This window comes from Parambassis ranga, chromosome 13 (genome assembly GCF_900634625.1).
Source record: "Parambassis ranga chromosome 13, fParRan2.1, whole genome shotgun sequence".
Lineage (NCBI taxonomy): Eukaryota > Metazoa > Chordata > Actinopteri > Ambassidae > Parambassis > Parambassis ranga.
In genome coordinates this window covers 19,721,532-19,736,200 of record NC_041033.1, presented here as the reverse complement: position 1 = coordinate 19,736,200, position 14,669 = coordinate 19,721,532, and positions in this window count along the sequence as shown.

Genomic DNA, 14,669 nt, shown 5'->3' with positions numbered 1-14,669 from the left:
ATATATATATATATATTTATAATGGAAAAAAATGCAACAGATGATCACTAATGATTTCTGCACTTTTACCCTTTGGCTGAACACAATAAGGGAAAAATACATATAATAAAAATATGAGTCTATTTTTTTGTAAACCCTGCCTATACTGCCTATACCAGCATGAATTTATGTTGAAGTGACACATTTCCTAATGCATGTTAAACTTGTAAAGGATTTCATAAAGGGCCAGCTCATTTCCACACGCAGGGAAAAATCTAAAATATAGCTTATTTGCAACATTAAAGCACAACACATGTGGATTGATTCAATAGTGTAATGAAGCAAGCAGAACGGCTCTCACGGCCACATGGAAAACCTCTTTAATCTTGCATGATGTATCTGCCGTCAGCGTGGGGTTCATTTGTGCGTAAACCTCGTTAATTTAATACCCACAACGACGCTGGGTCTCTTCCCACCATTTGCTGCTGGAGTAAATCAGATCATGCCAGCAATATAATAAGATGCCACCGACAATTATTCACCTGGTCCCGCCTGTCAGCTCTGGAGCCCCTGGTCCGGGTCTGCCAGAGAACACAGAGCCGGGGTGTCTCCACCTGCGGCAGCTTATGACACATCATCATTAAACCCAGCACGAAGCATTTGAAACGTCAGCAGGGTCATTGATATTAATTATGTCCAGCATGGGATAAGGGCAATTATGCACATGGTCCCGTCTTAACAGGAGGCAGGACGATTCTATTTTCTGATTAATTGACACAGTGCAGAATATAATGGGAATCGTTCAGGTCGTGTATTTTCAGGAAGCAAAAAGTCAGGAGGAAGATGGTTTTAACAGCTACAACCTTAATGAAACAAACTATAAAAATCATATAAAGAACTTATTATTTTACATCATTATACAAACACACAGAGTAATACTTTGGTCTTCTCATTAGATGCATGCAATACCATACTCCACCACAAGGTAGTGCTGTTGCTCTTTGAGACTTTCCACTGTCTTCCCAGATCCCCACCTAGTGCAGATTTATTCATTTAGCCCCGAGTTACCTCCAGTATTATTCATTTGCAGCTCTAATGTCTGCTGAAATGAAAACAAGCTGGCTTTGTTATGTTGTCGCTGCAGTTCCATGAAGCATAATGCAAAGGACCTGCTGGCTTTGGTTGGCAGTAGATAGTCGAGCGCAATAGTCAGCTCATGGTGCATCCAAAACTGTTTTCTACGCATCAGTAGGAACAGCAAGCTGGAAGCTGGAGGTATCCGCCGTGTTTAGCCATAACTTGATTTCTCTCTCTCTCTCTCTCTCTCTCTCTCTATTATTTTTTTTTGCAGGCTTGGCAGTTTGTGTGACAACCTGCACGAGGGAGAGATGCTTGATGGTGTCTTGGACTGTATTTTTATTTCCACAGACTCCCATCCTCCCACAGAAACTGCATGAAAATGTATGCATGAGACAAGGTGAAGCTCTGCTGTCTGTAAAATTGTTCAACAACTAAGAAAACCAAGCCCAGAGTGAAACCCCCTTTGACACTCCTCCTCATAATAAACAGAGAAATGAAGTCATTGTTCTCCCTATTGGCGGATACATACATAGCTCCTTGCTCTTGAAGCCTCTACAGGTAGAGGAGCTGTTTGGCAGTGGCCTGACAGCCTTATTCGGCCCTTAACAACTTGTTAAAATCAATACACGATTAGTCAGCAAAACAAAGGATTTTGCTGCAAAAGCTAGGATGTCAGGAGGATCACTGAACTTAGAGGGCAAGTGCATCGTCTGCTCTCAGCTGGCCTGCTTGTCCAACGCCTGCAGCATCCTATTGACAGCATCTCCTGCCCCGTCCACGTGCCTTCATCAGCTCCAAATATTCTGCATTCTGAAATGGAGGGGTGCATTGATTTTATGTAACATGGCTCGTTAAGTGCTGATTAGACCATTATAGCGATGTGATTTCAAGGGAATGGGTTCGGGTGACAGGCGGCCAAACACAAATCAAAAGGAACTAACAACCCTTACAAAAAGAGATGTGAGCTGCTGCACCGCTTCACCTACGACTCTCCAGTCACACCATAATGTGGTGTTTGTGTCGGTTTATATCTAATGGACCAGATTCTGAAGTCTCAAAATGAGAGAAAATATCCATTAAAACATTTGGAAAGGATGGTGTTCAGCCACCGCACAGTAATCAGTCTCACATGGCTGCATGTGTGTTTGTGCTGGTTTGAAAATAATCATTTAGTGAATTCTTTAATAAACTCAACAATTTTGATAACAGATTATTTGAGTCATTTAAGAAATGTGAAGATTTGGTGTGTTGTTTTTTTTTTCTTCCTGTATCAAACCACGGGGGAACTGAATATATTCGGATGTAATGAGCTCCCTCACTAACTCCAGTGTGTGGAGAACTCTGCAAACAAAATGAAAAATGAGGACTGCTTGATATTTGGTCTGACTTTGCTCCATGAATAAATAAATCATATTAAGGAAAAATAACTGGGCCTGTCCTGTTGAGGTTGTCTCCATGCAGCACAGCCACAAATATCAATAATTAATTAATTGAAACCTTTATTAGTCCCACAATGGGGAAATTGCTCAAGGCAGCCCAGCAAAGAGCGCCATACGCCAGTGAGTACACTGGAGGCTATGCAGGTAAAGTGTCTTGCCCAAGGACACACAACAGTGACTAGGGAGGAGTTGGTATCGAACCACCAACCTTCCGGTTACGGGACAACCCTGCTATACCACTGCGCCACTGCTGCCAACTTTTTTTTTTTTTTTTTTTTTTTTTTTTTTTTTTATAATCATCATATCTCTTTCACAATGACAGGAGTTTATTTCTCTGCTCTTTTTTTTTTGGTAATGTGTCCTAACACACAAACACCAAGGTCAAATTTCCCCTGCAAAAATAACATATAATCATCTTTGGCCAGAATGCATAATAATATCTGTTAATAAAGCGGACACACAAGGGATTAAACGTCCACAGGTGGAGGAACATTACAACAAAGTTTCACCATAGAGGTGAAATCCAAGTACTACATGACTTTTTTGTCACTTTAGTCATTCAGTCATTAAAAATAGTTGGTTATGGTTAAAAAATTATCATAATTTAAACTAAAACATGTCACAAAAATAAAAAATACATCTAACAGGATGACATTCGTATTTTTGGCAACAAGCTTTGCTGCCATTTTCTTGATGATCACGATAACTCTCTGCTTAAGTCCATTGACAGTAAAAACTATGGACAGAGCTTCCGTGACGTCACCCGTTTGTTTCTGAAGAGCCGTTTTGAGGCTCGGTGGGAGGCTCCAGGACGCTCCGACCACCGCCATGTTGGCTGCCAAAACTCCAAATACGGACAAAGAGGGGGAGCACGAGCGAGGTTTAGGTGGGCGGGCGATCGCGGAAGCTGGAAACTTGTGCTGTGATACAGCAACCGCCTGTTGCTCAAGCGGCAACGCCCATAATTATGCGTAATTTTAAGTCCGAATAAAATTAAAATGTGTAAAATGTAAAAAAATTCACCCCCCGTACAATTGACACTAGAAGGGAACCTATCATTTGAGACCAGAGTGGTTTTTTGTACCAGGCTGTAAACATGTTAATTTCTGCTGTGAAGTCGGACATTTTAACATGGGAGTCTATGGGAAATGACTCGCTTCTGTTGCCAGCCCCCAGCGGTTGCGGCGTGAACTACAAGTTTTGACACTTCCGCATGGACTTTAAGTCTGAGCCCCGATGGTTGCCGCTTGCTTAAGTCACACATGTGACATGCACTGTGTTCATATGACCACTGGGGGGCACCAGAGAACATCAATCTGTTTATTTATCAGGAAGAAAAGTTACATGTAACTAATTATTTTAATTAGTGTCGCTCTGCAGCTGTTGTTACTTTAAGCTGACATTTTAACAGACTTGTTTTTGCACGTTGTCGCCCCCTAAAGGCCTACTGTGCGTCTGTTCAGCCACATCAAAACCATAATTTCCCTGCCCACCACCTTGTGACACGGTGTTCTACAAAGTTTTCTGTAAACTTAAAGCACTTTTGGAAATTGCTGTTGCTAATTCTGGGTCAAACCTGACAGGCTCCCGCGGAGCCGAGTCTCAGCTCTGCGCTCTGAGTAATTTACTCTGTGGCTGAAGGTTGGTGAAGAAGAGCAGTTAGCTCCAGCTCTGATTGCTCTATTGTTCTCTTCACACGGTGACACGTCGCTGTGTGAATTACCTCTGTGAGACTTTGCAGCACGTGAAAGTTCATGTACAGTATGTTTATTTCTGGAAGCAACAATGATGATTTTACTAATAAAAGCTCCAAACTCTGACAGAATCAGGGTACTTTTTTAATAATTAAATCCTCCATTGAAAGGAAATTCCCCCGGTGTGTGAAGAGGACAGACAGGAGAGTCGCACCATTAGCAGCATTTACAATATTACAGTTTCAACCTTTTAAAATGTCTCCACAGTTTACCACTTGAACTTTTTCTTTTCTTCCAGTCAAAGATAAAAACTCTCTGGAGATGGCTAAAAATAGATGATGAAAAATAGAAAAGCAGAGAGGTAATAAGGGAATATTGTACCTCATCACACTGTGTTATTCTCACCCACACACACACAGTCCACAGTCAAATAAAACTATTCATTCTCATCCAGACTCTGGTCTTTACTGCAGCATCGCTTGTCAGTGTCGGCTTTAGGAGGATACAGTGCGAGCTCTGCTTCATTTCCCCGGGTTCTTTAATTTAGCTCCCCCTAAGGATGGAGCTCCCTTATCCTCATTTACAGGATAATTTGCACAAATGATCCTAAATGTTAAGTCTTAATCAGAATGCAGGGATTCAAGTTGTATCTTTTTCACCCGGGATAAAGGCAGGATTTATCTTCTTACCTTGCCAGGCTTTTTACTCAAATACGCAGAATTTGTTGCAGATTTTTCTGACTACACAGTAATAAAATATTAAAGCTGTGCCAGCTCTCTGTGTGAAAACACCTTCTTTTTGATCGCATGATTTGTCAGTGTGGTCCTGTACCGCTGAGATGATTTAGAATATATATTAATAATGATACATTTCTCTTCAAAATTTCCTTCATGTCTATATTTTCAGTCGGGATTTGAAAGATACACTCTGTGTGTGTGTTTGTTATCTACCCAACTCTAACTGAGCCTATCCCATAGACCCCCATTATAAAAGAGCCAATATTACAACAGAAACATTATTGTAAATTATGCATAATTATCTGTGTATCTGCGTCCACCTGCCCGTCTGTATTTGGAGTTAAGGCAGACTATGATGGTGCCAACATGGCGCCTCCTGCAGCCTCCCACAGGGACTCAAACCAGCACTTCAGAACTGTACGGGTGACATCATAGAAGCTTCATCCCTGTCTTACTGTCGGTGGTAGAACTCTGAGGGTGACAAATGTGAATGAATGGAGTCATTTTCCGCTTCTGTCGTTGTGGAAGTGGTGGCACCAAGTCTCATACGTGGCTACAAACTGCTGTAAAGATCTCTCACACTGTCCCTTAACATGCTGTGTGCTGAAAACCACTTCCCATCAGACCCCATGAGGTTCAGCAGCGACCTGACACCTTTGGTCATTTGGTGACCGGCCTTCTCCGGGATCTCTGCGCCATGTTTGACCTTGTGGACCTCCGGAGGTGAGAAGCTCCTGGTGCCTGTTAGCTGACTTCTGAGTTCCTCCTTGTTTAACAAGCACTTTGTTTCTCACAACACTCCTGCTCGAAGAGAATTCCAGTAAAATGTTTCCCCCACCACAGTAAATAAACGAGTGCAGTTCCTTTGTTTGTGTGGGCGTGTTCCTCTGCAGGCACATCATAAATCTGATGTATTTCATTTAGCTCCCCTTGCTGGAGCACAGAAGATCTGACGATAAGTGAATGGTTCCATTCCAGCCAGGAGCACATAATTGCATTATACAATAAAAATAACTTATTAGCCGTGACACACGGGGTAATTGGTCTCAGGAAGCTTCTGCAGGTCCCGAGGAGTTGAGGTGGACTCTTCTGTAGGCAAGAATTTTTGAGACGTGTACATTTAATCAAAAAGGTCAGAGTGCTGAAGTAAATGGTGTGATACCCCCCGGGGGGGTGGGCTGTTCAGTGCCTTTGCCGAGGGCGGTCCGAACCGTCAAGAGGAGGAGACACATCCGTCTGTCCTTGTTGTGTCCTGCTGTCTGAAAAACACCCATTTTAGCACAGAGCGTCCTCTTCATTTGATTCCCCCTGCAAAGGCAAATAATCACTTTAAGAGTGTTTTAGCAACTGGTCTCGCAGCATATGTCCAATCATAAATCTATGACTAATTACTTCAGTTTATCCAAACACAGCAAGTACCCCCTAATTAGCCAAACAATGGATGGTAATGTCTGGAGTTTCCATGTGGGCTTCACTGTATCAAACTGAAGATGTGGGTATTGAAGCAAAGTGTTTCCTATTTTTCAGTGCGTTCATGAAAACGATGGCCTGAGCCCATATGCTGTTAATTATAGAACACTTAAGACCTGCCTGAACTATTCATCAAAATTACTGGGCCGTCTTTTCACATCCAGGCTGATGTTACAGAGAGGAGGTGTGAAACTAAAACACACACACACACAAAACTCAACACTGTCCTCCAGCTGCATCTGATTTATTCATGCAGCCAATTCCCATTCAAGCACCTTTGTTGTTGAAAAACAGAACTAGTGAAATGAAATATCATTTTTTGATTTGATAAAAGAAAACACGCTCCGTGTAGACGTGGAGCCGTGTAGCTGCTGCAGAAACATTATGTCATGATGGAAACAGCAGAAGCAAATACAGCGTTCTGGATGAAATTCTGGAACGCAAAGCTTTTTTTATTTTTTTGTTTATCTATCGATTCTTTTCACATTATATTTTCCTGTTCTCTGTCAGAGGCTTTGTCAGCTCCAGGGAAGTAAAAAGATGAAGCAGCAGCTGTGGTAGCAGCCGCCTTCGAACTCAGCTCTTCCTTTGGATTTAGTTTGATTGTTTCTGACAGCATCGCCCTGTCCCACTAAACCTGTGTCTGTTACTGAGTGGAGTTATAAAAAAACACACACAAAAACAATAGTGACATTGTACAGCAGCATCTTAGAAAGATAAATAGTGTTTTTCATGTTTGTAAGTGTAGCACGGCAGTGAAAACGAAGGAAAGGTAAAGCTGCTCTCATCACTGCTCCGAGGCTTCAGGTCAAAACACGAAGGATTTACATGGAGCAACAAAGAGAAATGACACAAATATGCATCACAGAGATGGATATTCAATACAAAATATGAGGAGCCTGCCTGCATTGAGTTACAGCTTCATATTCATATTTTTGTGTGCATTGTGAAATTGTAAACGTTACCTACAGCACTGCTGTGTTTCTAGCACACCGCTGATCAGTCTGCCTGCATTGGAGCTACATTGGAGACATATAAGCTGATCAAAGAAACAAAGTTATAATAAAAGATAATAAGTGAGTTGAGGAGACTCAGGCTGAGATCATGTTGGGGGTTAAAAACACAACAAACCCGGCACAGTTTCAGCACCATTCATCCTTTAGGTGTGTGAGCTCCTCCACTCTGTCATACTGTGTGAAAACAGTGAGGCTAAATGAATTTTCTGCTGCCATTTTGACTTTAACACTATTAGTTTCAAGACAACAAAGAGCAAAACGCTGTGAATTCACAGCTTTAATCTCACTGTTTATTTTAGAAGAAGACAGAAAAAGGAACCTGCCTCCTCCTCCTCCTCTTCCTCCTCCTCCTCTTCCTCTTTCTCTCTGCCAGACCAAACAGCATCATCAGTGAGTCAGTCCTTCAAATCTATATAGTATGTCACACAGCTGTGTTTCTGTGTGTGTGTGTGTACATGAAGCATGAGGAGGGTCAACAATTTGATCACTTCTGCATTTAAAAAAAAAAATTCTCCACAACCTAGAGCATGTGGACTGGCAGGTTTTCGTGTATGTGTGAATGAAACGAGAGGCCAGGCGTGTCACAATCCAAACGCACAATGTGAAAACAACCCCCCCCCCCCCCAAGGCTGATCTACATAATAGTATCATTCGTAATGGGACCAAAAAGTTCTGTAACCAAAATAATTCTGTCAAAGTGACTTCAGGCTTTTGTATATCAAAGAGAGAACACACACACACACACACACACACACAGATTCGAAGGAAATTCTGTCATCGCTTTGTTTTTTAGAAGCAGTGTGTGTTGACTTCTGCTGTCTGGGTGTAAAAGTACGCCTAATGGAATATGTGCACGTGCAACTTTTTCTGCTTTCTTTGATTGACTTTTGACTCCACCTCAGGTGTGTGTGTGTGTGTGTGTGTGTGCTACAGGCCGCAGCAGTTAAACACCAGTGTGATGTCGTACCTATAAGCAGTCAGTATTCAGAGCGTGCCCGTGGCAGTGAGGGGGATGTTAGCTGTCTTTTAGAGCAGATTTAAAACTCTCATATGTTTTAACTTCCTGGTTTGCTTATGCACTTCACTCACTGTCACACGTCCCACCTGAGTGTGGAACAGACACAAAGCATCATCGTCGCTACTCTTTCACCAAACCTCTGATGGATGAATTAAAGACTCTGAATCCTCTCTGTCTGATCTAACAGCGTCACCTTTTCACCCACAGAATGCCTTTTCTGCTGCTTTATTTATTTATTTTTTAACACTCACACTAAATGTTTTGCTGCAGCTCGACCCTATTAAATTATGCATCTTCCCTTGTTTAGAGTGTCTCAGCTGAGGATGAACCGAGCCGACGTGGTCTCTCTCTGTTTATAACTCATCGCTTGCTCTACAGACAGCTCCTGTATGCTGCTCATGTCATCGGCGGAAATCAATAACACCTATTTTTTTTTTTTCATGGACATAAAGTGCTACATGATAAGCTGTCCTGAAACATTAAGCATTTGTTAACCTTTCAGTCAAGCCGGATGCTTCCACACGCTTGGTTTGAATGCGTACTGATCCTGCACTATGGACAGATTTGACCTCAGGCGTAATTAGCCTAATAAAAGCATTAGATATGCTGTCAATATGATTTGCATAATGTGCAAAGGCGGTTTCATTCCTGAATGCAGGCGGTGTCCGAGTGACTTAAAAATGCTGCGGTGACATTTCTCTGGGTCTTTTGTTCACACCTGTCAGGGGTGGGGTGGGGTGGGGTGAAATGTGATGGGAGACGGCAGCTGCAGCTGTGGTGACTGCCTCCGGTGAGTCCAGAAAGACATGGCTGGAGTCAGGTACCACACACACACACACACACACACACACTGTCTGCATCTCTAAAACAAGAAGGAGAATTTCATCGTGTGCTGACAGGATTAATTTCTTAGAGCTTTAGTTCTGACATAATCCACGGAGATCAAAACCAGAAGGAGAAGTGAACTGCTGCACGAGCTGAGGTAACCGAGGAGAAAATAATGAAAAACACACAAAGTAGCTGCAGTAATTCATATTTCAGAATGGGTTTTAACATGAAAAAAGCTTTTCAAAGACATGCAAATCAGGTTTCTTTGAGTCCATGGGTGGTGCAGTGCTTCCAGTGTGAATTTTTATTTGCTCCACTTCACAGATTATTGATTATTATGTTGCTGATGTGTATCCTACTGAAAATGACTGAAAGCCATGTATTGAGTCATGTGCACAGAGGTCAGGTTATGTTGCCCTACAATGGGGCAGCACAGCCCCCCCCCCCAAACAGGCCTCTTTTTGTCTTTTATTTTTGGAAAATTATGCCTCTCACATTACCAGCATGCAGCATTGTGCCGCTCAAGGTGCTAGTATGGCACATTTTCCATTTTCTCTCTGCAGGTCAGTTGGAGGCAGCCCTGGCCTTTGTATGCTCCATAGAAATATGACACCATCACCCCGGCTTCATTTCCAGAGCTTAGACGTTTCTAAAGTGCTGCTGCCGCTGTTGTTGCTGCTGTGTTTTGTCACCACGGTGGGGATCCAGATGAGACCTAACCTCAAAGAACACTCAGCCACATTTCTCTATGGCCAGCTGGTTTACCATTCCCTGCCCCATTAGCTTTTATGATTGGTCCACCATTTGCATAACTAGTAGAAAGGGGAATGACTGAAGCCAGAATCTAAGGCAGCCCCTGTCCATTCAGGCATATGGTGCTATAGGGCTGCACAGCAGATGTGGACCATCATACAAACCAGTTCAGGGAGAGCTCACACTGTGCTTTTTTTGTCGGCTGCCCTGCCTCTCTACTCTGGAAAATAAATGCAGCTGCCTGTCATGTAATTACAGTACCTGAGACAGCAGGTGTTTCATTTTAGCCTGTATTTTCGGACCGTGTGCAGGATTCATTGAGGGAACGGATGGTTGGGCCTCGGTAGGAATCAACCTTTTGCTGATTTTAACAGCAAATATCTGCCTGTGTTTATCCAACACTTGGCTTCGGAGTGGTAAAATTATCTGTGATAGGAAACAGATGAACTGTGACAGCAATGTGTAGATATCTTTTCCCATCAGTGCAGGTAATGAGAAATAGTTCATGCACGGTTTTTACAGAAAAAGTTTCTTTTTCTGAGCAGTAAAATCCGGCTGAAAGAAGAGTTTTCTTCTTTCCTCTCACATAAATATCTGGCAGGAGTTGGCTCAGTATGAACGTTATGGTAGCTCAGACTCATAGTTTCATACATCTAAACAATAAATCCTCAAATGCAAAGAAAAGAGGTGATCAATACAAGCTTTAGTGTCATTTAAAGAGACAGTCCCAAAAACAACTACTTATATTTATCCATCTATCCAACTAATAATGCAAAAGGCAGCCAGTGACGTCACCCACTGAGTGTGGAGGCTCCAGCTGCCGCCATCTTGGCACTGACTCATCCCAAAATCATACATAAAGAGGGACATTATATTAAAGGTAGGGTAGGAGATTTCATTCTGATGCACTTTTTGTTAAATTAGTGTAACTTCTCTTTACAATCCGATAGCAACCAATTAGTTCGGCAGTTTCGCTTTAAAACGAAGAATATGAATCATCTGTGGAAGCTTTAAAACACTAAAAACATCAGCCAATCCTCCGGGTGGACCCTGCGCGGAGTATTGGCTGGTTGTCACTCTCTTCCTGCTCTGCGTGCACCAGAGAGGTACGTGCATGATGGCCGAAGTCACAGACCGCAGCTCGTCTTCAGGTCCATGTGATTGGGAGGCGTGGCTTCGGGGTGAGCTCCGAGAGAAAGGGGCGTGTGTTTACTTTCAAAATCTGGCTGACTCTCACTGAGTTTTCAAAATCTCCTACCCTACCTTTAATCGACCAAAAGTATCATTGGAGGTTTACATGGTGGTCTACAGGGATTAGTGGGCCCTTCTGCATTGACTGTAACCTGCTGGAAAAACATGTTCCTACAGGAAACTTTGCTTGATTTGGGAATGAACTGTCCCTTTAAAAACTAACTTTTTTTAATGCCACTTGTGTTTGTTCCTTTGCAAATCACAGCAACAAACTGGCGAGGTGTGGATGGAGTGATGCAGTCCTTACCTCTGTCCCTGCCTGTCACATGCTGCCTTCCTCATCTTCTCTTTCTTGTATTTTAGTCGCTCAGTGATGGAGCACTGTCAGATTATCAGGGTCCTTTTGTTCTCAGGGGAAAAAAACAGAAGTGAAGCTGTGTTATTTCATGGCTGAATGACATGGCTGATGCCTCATTGTTCTCTCATTAGGTCTGAAGTTAAAGTAAATGCTTAATTAGAGCTGATTTGAAGCATTAGTTACAAAGATAAAACTCTTTCTTTTATGATTTAAGAGCACTGTAGCATCCTCCTCTTTGCTAGAACAGGCTGAGGTGAAGTTATTGTTATAATAATTCCACCAAGGACTACAGGCCTTCAGGCTAAAGGACATTTTGCAGTGCTGCAGCAGAATTCATCCTGCAAGCAGGACTTACTGTTCTCTGTAAAGAAATCCTCTTTACCGGAGGCGTGCAGGGCTCCAGGCTCAGACGGCCTCACAGAAAGGAGAGCCTCAGATTTGAAAATTCCTTTTTGTGTAGTCAAACTAGCTGAAGCAAACATCAGACTGTGATCATTTCCCGTGATGCTTGTCCTTCACGCGGGGAGATCAGCACTTTTCTCGGCTCACATTAATGCAAAGTGCACAAGAACAAATGAAGAGTGCTGTCTGCTTTGGTAAAACAGGCCGTCGTGCTTTCTTTGGCGTAGTGAGCTCAGCTCTGCCTGCAGTGAGTGTAAATATTCCAGGCTCCCTCGCTGCCGCCACCACACACTGGCAGTTAACTCCCGCGCCGCCCTGCCCGCTAACAGGATTAGCCCCTGAGCTCCACTTGTTTCAACAAAGTTAAAAAACAGGTCTCCTGGTGGCTTCTGGGACATCAAAGGATCGGTCTTCAGCTATGACAGGTTTATTAATAGTCACGTATTGCACAGCATCCTCAGAGGTCACGTGACAGTAAATACATTCACAAGTTTAAAGCGTAACAGTTGGTCGAGCATGTTTAACTAAATAATGGCACATGGTGCAATATTACATTATCATATTGCATCAAATTAGCCTCATTAAAATCTTAGAAAACGTGTTGACGAGTGAAAATGAATGTATGGATGACACTCAGAAGACGCAGCTGAGCGGTAAAATATGTCTGTAATTGATAAGCAGTGTGACATATGTCAGGGCAACTGAGCTCATGTAGAGAGACGACATATAGTTGCTCCATAAACTCCAATAATAAAAAAGTGTCAGCTGACCGACTCAGCTCCTGAAAGACCTCCAAGTAATGGGGTCTGCATCAGTGTGATGGCCCCTATTCGCCTGCATTGGTGCCCTCACAAGTACTATGTGGTCTAAAAGATGAAAAAGGAGCTCAGGTGTCACCACTGTGACATTGGTGAGGACATCACTGCTCCTTGCTGTTCCTTTCTGATACCAACTTCAACAAAGATGGGACCTGTATGCTCTCTTTTGGCTACATGTAAATGTAGAAGCCTAAATACAGTGCAAAAAAACCCTGGAATCCTCCCTTCTAATACATCCTTCCATGTTGGAAAAGTTGTAGACACAGCCATTAAAACTGTCTGCACAGCATTTAAATAAAACACAAAAATAAACACAAAATATTCCCTTTATTTTTTTCTACCTTAAGACTACACAGGGTCACCGATGTAGCTCTAAGAGGTATCTACATTTGCAATTTATTTACAGCTTACTTTTATGTCTTCATATTTACACAGTCAAAGAGAAGCGCTAAAAACACAGTGTTGAGAACAAAACAAAGCTCGAAATGAGTCCAAAAACTTTAGAAAAAGATACAGTCTTATGACGCAACAGTTCTCAGTGCAATATTCCACAATGCAAATATCCTTCATTCATAATATGTAGAACATACATATATATATATATTTTTTTTTTTGGAAACAAAATGTCACAGAGTCAACCAACATCAGGAAAAAAAAACATGTAACTGTTTGCTTGATCATTTGTACAGATTGAGACACTCAATCATGCTCCCACCACCCACTACACACACAAACGAGTTCATATGTTTGATGGGGAAAAAATGATAAAGTCATGAGTGTGCAGTGGCTTGGCATAGTTCAAAAAGTACCAGAAGTCAAATCAAAGTCACAATTTCCAAAATAGTCTCGACGACTCCTCCCGAGTTTTCACATCATGACATTTTCCAAGCGAGCAGAATCGTCCTTTGCAGAATCCGCTGCAAGGGGAGACGCAGATATATACGGGAGCTAGAAGGAGTCCACGTGGGTTATTTCCAAGGTTGGCGTGTATAGACGACCTTTAGTCTGTAAACGGGAACTAGTACACCTGCAGGTCTGATGCATTTCAGCCAGCCATGGGACCGAGTGGAGCCCTGTTCTGGAGAACGAAAGCACTTTCGATGCTGACCTGTGGGCAGCCCTTATAGGGCAAAGGCAATTTGTATCTTTCTTTCTTTAACCACAGCACGATGCAAAGCCTACATCTCTGCAGCCAGCATGTTAACATAGAATGCATCACTGATGAGATTTGTTTCTGTTGTGACTGGACATTGTGATGAGGAATACTGACTGATAAACAAACACTGCCTTCAATAACGCGACCGAGATCCGTAGATGCAGCCAGTCTAATGAAAACCACAGTAACTGATTTAACTAAACCACCTCTCATAGTTTATTCCATGTGTTCAAACACCCTTATGTATTGTTCAAGTACAACAATTAACAATAAAAGGGACAATAGTTCACATTTTTTTTAAATTCACATTTGTTATACTGTTAATTCATATAGCTATTTATAAAACAAAATCAAAATAGAATTCAAAACCATTCCTGTAAAATACCTTTTGCTGTTTAATACATGAACTCCACAGTATTTTCTTACAGGGTTGGCTCTGTACTATTTTCATCATTGAGTTGTTTTGACCACAGTCAAATAAAAAAGGAGCAGATTTAATCTCGAATGTTTTCATTTTCTTTCATGGAAAAACAAAATACCTGTTAAAAAAAAAACAAAATACACACCAAATAATTAAAAAAAAACTCATATCCCTTTGTCATTGGTACAATTTAAGCTTAATTAAGCAGTTTTTGCTAATTTTGTAGTTCATAAAAAAAGGCTAACATGCACATGTCAGGGTGCACTGAAGCCTCCCAAGCTAAGACCACGAATGAGCATCAAGCCTCCT